The sequence below is a fragment of the Phascolarctos cinereus genome, unplaced genomic scaffold (genome assembly GCF_003287225.1).
Source record: "Phascolarctos cinereus isolate Bilbo 61053 unplaced genomic scaffold, phaCin_HiC Scaffold_726;HRSCAF=1367, whole genome shotgun sequence".
In the NCBI taxonomy this organism is placed as follows: domain Eukaryota; kingdom Metazoa; phylum Chordata; class Mammalia; order Diprotodontia; family Phascolarctidae; genus Phascolarctos; species Phascolarctos cinereus.
This window is the reverse complement of record NW_027556098.1, coordinates 276,391,465-276,404,868: the sequence shown is the minus strand read 5'-3', so window position 1 is coordinate 276,404,868 and position 13,404 is coordinate 276,391,465. Positions and strand designations below refer to the sequence as shown.

Sequence of the window (13,404 nt, the reverse complement as noted above, 5' to 3'; positions counted from 1 at the left end):
CTAGGTGGTACAGTGGATAGAGCACCAGCCCTGGATTTAGGAGGACCTGAGTTAAAATCCAGCCTCAGACACATAACACTTCCTAGCTGTGTGACCCTTAACCCCCATTGCCTAGACCAAAAAAAAAAAGCATATATAAGAAGAGATAACTTAAGAATTATTGTATTACCTGAAAACCATGATCAAAAAAAAGAGCTTAGGCATCGTATTTCAAGAAATTATCAAGGAAAACTGCCCTGATCTTCCATAACCAAAGGGTAAAATAGAAATTGAAAGAATGTACCAGCTACCTCCTGAAAGAGGTCCCAAAATGAAAACTCCCAGGAATATTCTAGCCAAATTCCAGAACTCCCAGATCAAGGAGAAAATATTGCAAGTGGCCAGAAAGACACAATTCCAATATTGTGGAGCCACAGTTGGAGCACATGGAGCCACATGCTAAAAATATCTAGCAGTTTCTACATTAAAGGATCAGAAGGCTTGGAATATGATATTCTGGAAGGAAAAGGAGTTAGGATTACCACCAAGAATCACCTACCCAGCAAAACTGAGTATAATCCTTCAGGGGGAAAAATGGACATCCAATTAAACAGAAGACTTTCAAGCATTCCTGATGAAAAGACCAGAGCTGAATAGAAAATCTGACCTCTAAGTACAAGACTCAAGAGAAGCACAAACAGGTAAAAAGGAAAGAGAAATAATAAGGAATTCAATAAAGTTAAACAATTTACATTCCTACATGGGAAGAAGATACTTGTAACTCCCAAGAACTTTCTCATTTTTAGGGCAGTAAAAAGGAGTATCCATAGAAAGAGTTCTTACGTGTAAGTTGAATATGATGGGATAATATCTAAAAAAAAATTAAAGAATGAGAAAGAGGGATGCATTAGGAGAGATGGGGAAGGAAGAGGTAGAATGGGGTAAATTATCTCACAGAAAAGAGGCACAAACGAGCTTTTATAATGGAGGGGGAAATCGGGCAAGTAGGAGGGAGTACTTGAACCTTACTGTCATCAGAATTGGCTCAAAGAGGGAATAACATACAAATTCAATTGGGTATAGAAATCTTTCTTACACTACAGAAAAGTAGAAGGGGAAGGGGACAAGAGAAGGTGGGGCTGATAGAAGAGAGGGCAGACTGGAGGTAGCAGTAGTCAGAAGCAAAACAATTTTGAGGATGGACTGGGTGAAAGGAGAGGGAGAAAGTAGGATAAACAGAGGGAAATACAGGAAGGAAAAAATACACAGTAATCAAAACTGTGAAAAAAATTTATAGCAATCTCTGATAAAGGCCTCATTGCTCAAATATATAGACAACTGAATCAGATTTATAAAAATAAGAATCATTCCCCAATTGATAAATGGTCAAAGGATATGAACAGGCAATTTTTTAACAGAGAATCAAAGCTATCTAAATTCATATGAAAAAATGCTCTAAATCACTATTGATTAGAGAAATACAAATTAAAACAACTCTGAGGTACCACTTCACACCTATCAGATTGGCTAATATTACAGAAAAGAAAAATTATAAATGTTGGAGGGTATGTGGGAAAACTGGGACACCAGGCAATGTTGGTGGAGTTGTGAATTACTCCAACCATTCTGTAATTTGGAACTATGCCCAAAGTGCAATAAAACTGTGTATACCCTTTGACCCAGTAATACTACTACTACTAGGTATGCATCCTAATGAGATAAAAAAAAGGGAAAAGGATCTATATGTACAAAAATATTTTTAACAGCTCTCTTAGTGGGGGCAAAGAATTGGACATTGAGGGGATGCCCATCAATTGTGGAATGGCTGAACAAGTTGTGGTATATGCTGTGATGGAATACTATTGCGTTATAAGAAATGATGAGCAGGATGCTCTCAGAAAAAACTGAAAAAAAATGAACTGGTGCAAAGTGAAGCAAGCAGAACAAGGAGAACAGTGTACACAGTAATAGCAATATTGTGCAATGATCAGTTGCAAATGACTTAGCTATTCTCAGCAATACAACGATCCAAGACAATACATAAGGGCTTATGATGAAAAACACTATCCAGCTCCAGCAAAAGAGCTGATGGAATCATTGCAGATCAAAGCACACTTTTAAAAAAACCTTTCTATTTTTTTGAGGAGGTCTGTGTTTTCTTTCATAATCATAATTTCATAATTTCAATCTTTCATAATTCAAAATTTCAGATCATAATGCAATAAAAAATCATATTCCATAAAGAGCCATGGAAAGATAGATTAAAAATTCACTGGAAACTAAATAATCTTACCCTAAAGAATGAATAGGTCAATGAAGAAATCATAGAAACAAAATAATAATTTCATTAAAGAGAATGACAACAATGAGAAAACATACCAACATTTATAAGATATAGCCAAAGGAGTACTTAGGGGAAATTTTATACCTCTAAACATTTGCATCTATAAAATAGAAAAAGAGCAGATCAATAAAATGGACATGTAAGTAAAAGAAAAGCCAGAAAAAGAACAAATTAAAAATCCCCAATTAAACACCAAATTGGAATCCTGAAAATCAAAGGAGAAATTAATACAATTAAAAGTAAGAAAACCATTGAACTAATAAATAAAAGTAAGAGATGGTTTTATGGGGGAAAAAATAGATAAACCATTGGTTAATTTGGTTTTAAAAAAGAAAAAAGAAAACCAAATTGCCAGCATAAAAATTGAAAAGAGTGAATTCACCACCAATTAAGAAGAAATTAAAGCAATTATTAGGAACTATTTTGCCCAATTACATGCCAATAAATCTGACAATCTAAATAAAATGGACAAATATTTACAAAAAAAAATTAATTGCCCAGATTAATGGAACAGGAAATAGAATACTTAAATGTCCCTATCTTAGAAAAAGAAATTGAATAAGCCATCAATGAACTCCTTAAGAAAAAAATCCCAGAGCCAGATGGATTCACAAGTGAATTCTACCATTCAAAGACTAATTAATTCTAATACTATAGTAACTATTTGGAAAAATAAGCAATGAAGGAGTCCTACCAAATTCCTTTTATGACACAAACATGGTGCTGATACCTAAACCAAGAAGAACAAAAATAAAGAAAGAAAATTGTAGACCAATTTCCCTAATGAATATTGATGCAAATAATTTAAATAAAATACTAGCAAGGAGATTACAACACTATATCACAAAGATCATACACTATGACCGGGGGGATTTATACCAGGAATGCGGGGCTGGCTCAATATTAGGGACACTATCAGCATAATTGACCATAACAATACCAACAGAAATCATATGATTATCTCAATAGATGCAGAAAAAGCTTTTGACAAAATGTAATACCCATTCCTATTAAAAACACCATACAACACAGGAACAAATGGAGCTTTCCCTAAAATGATAAGTAGTATCTATCTAAAACCATTAACAAGCTTTAACTGTGATGGGGATAAGCCAGTAGCCTTCCCAACAAGATCAGGGGTGAAGCAAGAATGCATATTATCACCACTATTATTCAATATTATACCAGAAATGTTAGCTATAAAAATAAAAGAAGAAAAAGAAATTAAAGGAATTAGAATAGGCAATAAGGAAACAAAACTATCACTCTTTGCAGATAATATGATGATATACTTAGAGAATCCTAGAGAATCAATTAAAAAAAAACTAGTTGAAGCAACTAACTTCAGAAAAGTTGCAGGATATAAAATAAATCCATATAAATTATCAGCATTTCTGTATATTACCAATAAAATCCAGCATCAGGAGATAGAGAAATGCCATTAAAAATAGTTACAGACAATATAAAATGCTTGAGCATCTATCTGCCAAGGCAAATTCAGTTTTTACGAACACAACTACAAAACTTTACAATTAAAGTCAGTTTTAAATAATTGGAAAAATATCAGTTGCTCATGTGTGCTCATCCTCAATGTGATAATTCTACCTAAATTAATTTACTTATTCAGTGCCATGCCAATCAAACCTCCAAAAATATTTTACAGAGCTAGAAAAAATAAGAACAAAATTCATCTGGAAGAACAAAATGTCAAGAATAACTAGGGAATTAATGGGGGGAAAAGTGAAAGAAGGTAGCCTAGCAGCACCAGATCTCAAACTATATTATAAAACAATAATCATCGAAACTCTCTGGTACTGGCTACAAAATAGAATGGTAGATCAGTGGAATATATTAGGTACATAATCCATAGTAGTAAATGACCAAAGTAATCTAGTGTTTGGTAAATCCAAAGAAGTAAGCTTTTGGTACAAGAATTCATTATTTGACAAAAACTACTGGAAAACTTGAAAACAGTATGGCAGAAATTAAGTATAGACCAACTTTTTATACCATATACCAAGATAAAGCCAGAATAGTTACATGATTTAGACATAAAGGGTGATCCCACAAGCAAATTAAGGGAGCATGGAATAGTTTCTCTGTCAGATCTATGGATGAGGGAAGAATGTATGACCAAACAGGAGTAGGTACATTACAGCATGTAAAGTGGATAATTTTGATTATATTAAATTAAAATGTTTTTGCATAAATAAAACCAATGCAACCAAGATTAGAAGGAAAGTAGAAAGCTGGGGAAAGATTATTATAGCAAATGTCTCTGATAAAGGCCTCTTTCCTCAAGTACATCAAGAACTGAGTCAAATTTGTAAGAATACAAGTCATTTCCAAATTGATAAATTGTCAAATGATATGAACAGGCAGTTTTCAGACAAAGTAATCAAAGCTATTTATAGTCATATGAAAAAATGTTCTAAATCACTATTGATTAGAGAAATGCAAATTAAAACAACTCTGAGGTACAACTTCACACCTATTAGATTGGATAATATGACAGAAAAGGAAAATGATAAATGTTGGAGAAGATGTGGGAAAATGGGACACTAATGCATTATTAGTCAAGTTGTGCACTGATTCAACCATTCTGGAAAGCAATCTGGGACTATGTCCAAAGGGCTAAAAAATTGTGCATACCCCTTGACCCAGCAATACTAATACTAGCTCTGTATCTCAAAGAGTTAAAAAAAAAAGGGGGGGGGAGTGGGATGTTGACCTATTTGTACAAATATATTTATAGCAACTCTTTTTGTGGTGTCTAAGAATTGGAAATTGAGGCGATGTCCATCAATGGGGAATGGCTATTGTGGTATATGATTTTTGTTTTTGTTCAGCAGGAGAGAAAGGGAGAGGTATATATCAAGAAATGACTGCTATAAAGAGCTAAAAGCTTTGATAAAACTTTAACAAACAGCCTTAGTCTTTAGATTCCAACGTGGAATTGAGCAACCTTGTTGAGCACCTTCTGTTATGCCCTGTGCAGTACTTAAATACCCACACTCTGCCATATAAGAGGTAAAGACTGCTGTGGATTTTTTTCTGTCACTAGTCCTCTTCAAACAAACCAACATTTAATTTAGATCTATATTCCTTTTCATCTCTAATCTCCAGGGATGATTAACCTCACTGATTTCTTTTCACAGGGGAAATAGCAAATTCCATGAGATTTGAAACTTCTTTGCCATCATCTAACTAGATTGTAGGTAATTATTTTATACCTGAGAGCACCTCCAGCAGGAATGTGAATGAATTTCTGTTACCACAGCAGGAACAGGCAATTTCATAAGAGTTGACCATAAATCAGTCCCTCATACCCAGAAGTAATTGTAAAGTCTGTAATGCTCACCTCATAGGGAAATTATCAATTTTACAAGAGTAAGAGCCATTCTCCAATTGATAAATGCTCAAAGATGTGAATAGGCAGTTCTCAGAGGAAGAAATCCAACCTGTCCATAGACATATGAAAAAAAAATGCTCTGAATCCTAATAATTAGAGAAATACATATTAAAACAACTCTGCAGTACCACCTCACACCCATCAAATTGGCTAGAATGACAAAAAATTTTTAAATGAGAAACACTGGGGGGGTTGTGGGAAAACAGGCACACTAATGCACTGTTGATGGAGCTGTGAACTAGTCCAACCATTCTGGAAAACAGTTGGAACTATGCCCAAAAAGCAATAAAACTGGGTATTCTTTGACCCAGGACCTTTGACCACTACTAGATCTATATTCCAAAGAGATTTAAAAAGAGGGGGAAAGGAACCATATGTGTGTATACACACACACACACATACATATAATGTATGTATGTGTGTATATGTTTAAAATGTATATGTACATATATATGATACATACATACATATATATAAGCAGTTCTTTTGGTGGTGGCAAAGAACTGGAAACTGAGGGAATGTCCATCCATTGAAGAATGGCTGAATAAATTATGGCAAATAAACTAGATGGCATACTATTATGCTATAAGAAATTATGAAGGGGATGTTTTCAGAAAAACCTGTATTAATGGACACTAAGTGAGGTATACAGAACCAGAAGAAATATTTATACAGAAACAATAATATTGTAAAGATAATCAACTTTGAAAGACCTAAGAACTTGATCAGCACAATGACCAACCACAATTCTAGAGGACTCAATGATAGAGAGCTTATAGACTAAGAGTGCCAGTAAACCCTAAGATATCTTGTGAGGTTTCAGCGACCAAAATTTATATTCCCTTGGGCAAAGCACCTACAGGTAAAAGTATGATATCCTATATGGACAGAGGGAAAGAAGAAGAGGGGAGGGAGAGAAAGAAGGAAGGAAGGAAGGAAGGAAGGAAGGAAGGAAGGAAGGAAGGAAGGAAGGAAGGAAGGAAGGAAGGAAGAGGTTGTATTGCCCAACTGGAACTGGCCAGTTGGGTCCCCAGTGGGGCAGCTACTACTACTCACAAGTGGTTATTTTTCCTTCATTCTTGAAGAGGACCATGACAATAGGAAAGTGATGCCATGACTTGCAAGTGAATTGAATTTAAGTGAGGGAAGGCTGTGCAAAGTCACCACCCTCATTCTCTCCTTTGGAGCTATCTGGTCCAGTGGCAAGATACAGATCAGGATGACTGGAGGTGGCCCAGGAAAAAAGGTAAGTAGATGGTGAGAGTAATCCAAGTCTGAAGCTTGGTAGGGCAAGATCACCAATAGGTTAAGGGGGCAAGATACGCAAGAAGAGGACAGTGTACAATTGAACTGGTTCACCAAGAGGTCAAAAGGAGTAAAGGAAGAGAATGTAGCCTATGCAGGGATGTTGGCTGGGGAAAAAAATTCAAGGGTGGAGGGAATAGAGGTCATAGTGGAGATGAAGGACAGGTTTAGAGGATGCAAGTCAGAGGGAGAGGTGAAATGATAACAGATTACAAGCAAATAAACGAATTTCAGTGCTCATGAGCATGGGAGTCACACAGGGTTGATGGAAAGATCAAGTGTATAATCATTCCGTGTGTTGCTGAGGTGGGGTTGTAGGGGTAGGTTATAGGAAATAAATATGCAAGAATTGAGAGGTTAGAATGTATTATCAAGTGATTTGTCAACCTGTACTGTTCTACATGGATGGATTCAGAGTATGGGTATTGGCAAGAGGAAGACTAACATGAAGAGGTAGTTGTCGTGTCTTGTCATTTCCATTTCTTTCAACCTACTGACATTCCAAAGAGACTCCAGGGTGACTGGATCAGTGCTTTCAAAGGGAGGAATAGCAATAGCTAAGTGGAGAAGGGAGCACATATGACACATATTTAAAGTTATGTTCATTTCTAGATTGTGTTTTTGTTATTCTTGGAACAGTCAGTTCACATGGCTACACCATTTACCATTGAAACTGCTGATCCTTTTCTCCAAACCCCTTACTTTTTAACCCTTTTGGGGACTCATTTAAATAGATTTGGTGAGGAGCAGCTAGATGGCGCAGTGGGTAGAGCGCGGGCCTTGGAGTCAGGACAACCTGACTTCAAATCTGACCTCAGACACATGATACTTACTAGCTGTGTGACCCTGGGCAAGTCACTTAACCCCACTGCCTCATCAAAAAAAAATAGATTTGGTGAGTCAGAAATAGGAAGAAGAAAATGCTAAGATTAGTTTTAATTTCATTTCATTATGCTATTTTAGCTTGTAAAAAGCCATTCGGAAATCCATTGACAGTGAGGCATTTGAATTAAAGCTGTTCTCTTCATTCTCTTCAAGGAAGACATCCTAAATCATTGCAACCTTTCTACCCTGAAAATTAAAAATATTGAACAGAGCCATAACCTGGGCAGGAAGATCAGAACTTTTCCTCTGGGCCCTAAATTTAGATGTTGTGGAATTTAGCACATGAAATCCTCCACAGCTCTGGGATTAGCTCCTCCACCACAATCTCCTGAACAGTGTCTTTATATCGGTTTACTGAGTGGTATACTGTATGTCTTTCTATCAGGTGAGGGTATCATTTACACAGCTTGCTTTGGGTGTGCTATATGGAACAAAAGTCCCTTTCTGTTATGATGTTTACTTCTGTGCCCTTCACTCTGCTGAAATTTCTTCATATCAGTCCTGAGAAGTAAGTAATGCAAGTATTATCATTCTCATTTTACAATTGAGGAAACTGAGCCTCAGAGATTAGAGTGACTTGCCTAGGGTCATACTACTGGTAAACATCAAACCAGAGTATGAACCTAGGTCTTTATAGAGATTCTTAACCTTGGGTCTAGGAACTTATTTTTAAAAGATATTTTGATAATTGTATTTCGCTAGAATAGTTTTCCTCTGTAATCCTATATATTTAATTTTATGCATTCAAAAACATTATTCTGAGAAAGGATCCATGGTTTTACCAGGCTACCAAAGAGATCCAAGACAAACAGGTCAAGAATCCCTGCCCAGGACTCTTTCTACCACTCTCCACTGAGAGTGATGAAAGTGCTTTAGAAAGTACAAAGTCACATATAGATGAGCTATTATTATTATAGTTGCTATTGTTATTTTTGCTGTTGTTATTTTGTTGGTGTTTCTGAGACCTGGGAGAATGGAAGCTTTTAGAGATGAAAGATTAATCAGATCTCTGGAACATGTGAGGGAAAGATGAGGCTTCATATGGCACCAACAACTGTTTTAGAAATAGCCGTAGTAAAAAAAGTGAAAGAATAGAGCTAAAATCAGAAGATTTGGAAGGCTTGGAAATTTCTAAAACTCCAACATCTTTTAATTTTGCCTCACATAAACTGGTATAGTACCATTCTGGGCCACTCATTCAACTTACACTCATACTCACTGGGTGGGCCTCCAGAGGACAGCTACTACTCCCACACTCCCAGGGAACTCTTGTACTCCTAACACTGTAGTTCACAAGCCCCCTCTGGTGTGCCTCCTTTTACCAGTCAGTAAGTTGACATGAATAGCTCAAAGCAAAAGCATTTATGAAGATAGTACAGTATGAAAAATAGCTATAAAAGATTTTCCCCATAAATCTGGGTTGTATTTTCTCACAAATATAAACAGTCAGTGGGAAGAGTGGAACATAAATTTTGAGTCCAATGATAGACTCAGTGATGGTTAGGTACATGTATAGGAAACTTATGGGACCAAGGCGATCTAGGTCTGCAGCACTGTAGGATCTTCACATCCTTTTTCTTGTCCTGAAGTCTCTGCTAAGAAATTTGCCCAGTTAGCTTTCTCTGCAGCTCCATTTTCAAATGCCATAGCTCATTTTCTCTTGAGTCCATGGTGTTCTCTTTGTTGTCAGAGGTCCTGCTCCTTGAAGCTACTTAAATACTGCTTCTCGATATCTGTGTCTAATTGGAGATTGACTGTTCCTTGAGGGATGCAATGTCTCCTACTGTGTGAATAGCTCCACCAACACACCAATGCTAATGAGGGTGAGATAAGAGAGAAGATCCTCTCTCATCACCTCTGGTTATAGGTGTAATGGAGGGATTGGCCAATGAAGAGCCCAGTCCTTAGGAGCATGTACAATAGTCTCTTTGTGCTGCACATCCACCTGGAAGCTGGATGAGTTTACTTCCACAAGTGCATGATGGAGAGGCTCATCTCTTCTCAGACTGAGAGCATACACAGGTATCCTCTGACTGCTTCTTGCTCTTTTACTATATTGTGATGGAAAGCCTTTTAACTGAGTATGGGTAGTGGAACTGACTGTGCATAGTGAAAAAATACTTAAACAAAGAGAAGGATCGTCTTCCTTCTAGTTAGCTTTCAAGTGAGGAGGAATAAATACTATAAGCCTCTAGGAGGGTGGGGAGGTAACAGCAGTGACAACAGTGGCCTGCTACCAATAGCTGTCTGATTTCCCATCCCTGGCACCATATAGCCATGACTACATGGTGCCACCTCTGTTTCTGTCTGTGTTCAGCACCTATCACGGTGCTTGACACATAGTAGTTGCTTAATAAATGTTTATTGATTGATTGTTGTGTTCTTTCTTGATCTTAGGTGAATGAGTATTAGAGAAAGACGGACCAGGTTGCGATCTTATAAGCTTTGAAATATCAGAAGAATCACCAGAGGTTCAGCAACTGGGGTCTATAGGGAAGTCTGCCAGTACAAACCAACGATGAGACACTCCTGAGGAACAACTTGCTTGACACAGTCCAATAGTAAATCAACGCAGCAGCTGAGACAGGAATCTTACTAGCAAAGGAACAACTGCTCCCCTATCTATGCCTTACCCAGAAGTAAACTTGGTAGCAGGAATGATTGATAACTACCATTCTTAGTAAATATCCCTTTGTAAAATCTAAGTGATGTTAATTGGTTAATTGATATTGAAGAGAAATCATCTAGATGACATTGGAGATGTTAACTGGAATTATGATGGGGGAAAAATAAATGGAAGGAGGAAAATAGTCCTAGACAACTATTCCCAACCTGTCAAGGGGTATCCCTAGAACCCTGAGGAGAAATGTAGCCAGCTGAGCTCTGAGTGAGGAGTTGGGAGAGTGAACTCAGAGCCTATATGCTACAAAGGCAAAGGGGTCTCCTCCACATGGCTGCTAAGAGCCAGCAAACTCAGCCTTTTATGGGGTCCTCAGGAGAGTGACCAGTTGGGTTTTTGTTTGTTTGTTTATTTGTTAACCAAGAATCAATTATCTTTTAGAAGTAATTCTAGGTTCTTCACTGAATAGAAGATGGTGTGTTATGCAATAGGTTTGGAGATAAACCTAACTCAAAATATACTTGTATGTATGAACATTTCAAAGAAGGTCTAATCATTTGTAGATTTGAAAGAAAAAGTTTGCTTGCTTTTTAATCTGAATTAAGTAGAAAGCTTTTTCATGAATAAAATTAATGTAACAAGGATAAGAAGGGAAGAGGTAGACCGAGAAAAATCTTTATAATCAAATATCTCTGATGAGGGTCTGATATACAACATATATAGGCAAGTATCAAAAATATATAAGACTAAAAGCCATCCCTCAATACATGTGTTCAAAGGATATGAACAGTTTTCAAAAGAAGAATTGCAAGCTACTAACCATGTGATAGAATACTCCAATTCACTAATAAAAAAGGAAATGCAAATCAAAATAACTGAGTTTTCAATCAATCAGCAAAGATGACGAAAGATGAGAATAATCAGTGTTGAACGGACTGTGGAAAGATAGGCATACGCAGCAAGTTTCTCTGGTAAAGATACAAGATATATGAGGAGTTGTTTCAAATTTATAGAATAAGAACCATTTCCTAATTGATAGTCAGAGGATACAAACAGTTTTTGAAGGAAGAAATCCAAGTTATCGACAGCTATGTTAAAAAATGCTCCAAATTATTAAAAATTAGAGAAATGCAAATTAAAGCAACTCTGAGGTTCTACCACACACCCATTTGATTGGCAAAGATGACGAAAGAGGAAAATGATAAATGTTGGAGGGGCTGCAAGAAAGTAGGTAAATTAATGCACTATTGATAAAACTGTGAATTGTCCAGCCATTTTGGAAATCAATTTGGAACTATGTTCCCAAAATCACTAAACTGTGTACCTTTGACCCAATACTAGACCTATGCCTCAAAAAGACCAAAGAAAGGGGAAAAGGACCCACATATACAAAAATGGTTATAGAAGGTCTTTTTGTGTTGGCAAAGAACTGGAAAGTAAGGGGGTGCCCATCAATTTAGAAAAGAACAAGCAAATTATGATATATGAATGTGATGAAGTGCTATTATACCATTAGAAATGATAAAAAGGATGGGTTTAGTGAAACCTGGAAGACCTGTAATGAACTGATGCAGAGTGAAGTGAGTAGAACCAGGAGAATTTATGCAATAACAACAAAATTGTAAAGACAATTTTGAAAGAGTTAAGAACTCTGATCAGTGCAATAACTAACCATAAATCCAGAGTACTGATAATGAAGCAAACTTCCTGCTTCCTGACAGAGAGGTGATATACTCCAGATGCAGAATGAAATATACATTTTTAGATACAGCAATGTGGGAATTTGTTTTATTTGACTATATATACTGGTTACAAAGTTATTTGCTTGTTTGTTTGTTTTTTGCTTTCCACCAAGAGGATACAGGGATGGGGGACAATATGAGGAAGAAGCAATAAACGCTCATTAATTTAAAAAATTAAGTAATTTTTAAAATAAGCATGGAAAGGAAGCATGGGATAGTGGACAGGTCTCAGTCCTGCCTCTGATATATACTGACTATGCATCAGTACGTGTAAGTCAATTAGCCTCTGTGCCTTAAATAGTTCTCTAAGACTTTAAGTTACAGAGCAAATGGTTATCTACAATGGTAGAGGGAGTTTCCTAAACCAGTGAAATGTCTAAAACATTCAGAAATATATATAGATATATGTACATACATATATATATGTATACACACACACACACACATAAAACTATTATGAGAATCAAAAAATAATTCTATTAAAAAAGCCAGCATACCTTTTCTCATTCAGCAGATTGCATCACACACATCAAAGTGACAATACATTTCCATAAAAAGATTCTCAAGAGCTTGCTGTAGTCTGTCTGGTGTACTCTCTGACTGAGAACCTAGAACCTGCTTATATTTGAACCTGGAATATTTTTCATATTTGTCATTTCCTTGCCATCATAGTTTTAGAGCTGGAAGGGACCTTAAGAAGTTACCTAGGCAATGCCATCATTTTAAAACTGAGGAATCTGAGGCCTAGAGCGGTCAATGACTAAATCATACAGATATTAAGTGGCAGAGATAGGACTTCAGCCTAGGGCCTTTGACATCAAACCTAGTACAGTTTTAACTTTGTCATGCTGCAACCCCTTAACCAACTGCATTATAAAGAAACCTGTGACTTGGCAGGCAACCCCTTACTCTGGGTTCTACACTTCCAAAAAGTTATCTCTACCGTAGAATTTGGTATACCCCTAAGAAACAACGGTGGAATGGAAAAATCAATGAGCTAGGGGGTCAGGACAGGAGGGCTCAAGTATCTTTTCTGCTCCTGTATGATCTTGGACATACCAACCTTTCTAAGTCTCCTTCACCTCATCTGGAGGTCAAGATGATCTATAAGCTCTTT

The 13,404-nt window shown here is 36.6% G+C and overlaps 1 protein-coding gene across 4 annotated transcripts in view; it reads right to left on the bottom strand.

Moving 5' to 3' along the window:
- FEZ1 (fasciculation and elongation protein zeta 1) overlaps positions 1-13,404 on the bottom strand; it is an 87,091-nt gene that overhangs the window by 56,520 nt on the left and 17,167 nt on the right. Inside the window, exon 2 of one of the 4 annotated variants that reach the window (XM_078147123.1) lies at positions 5,685-5,784. The exons of the other annotated variants lie outside the window; for them this stretch is intronic. The gene's annotated coding sequence lies outside the window, so the exon portion shown is untranslated. The remainder of the gene's footprint in view (positions 1-5,684; positions 5,785-13,404) is intronic. 4 annotated transcript variants of the gene reach the window in all.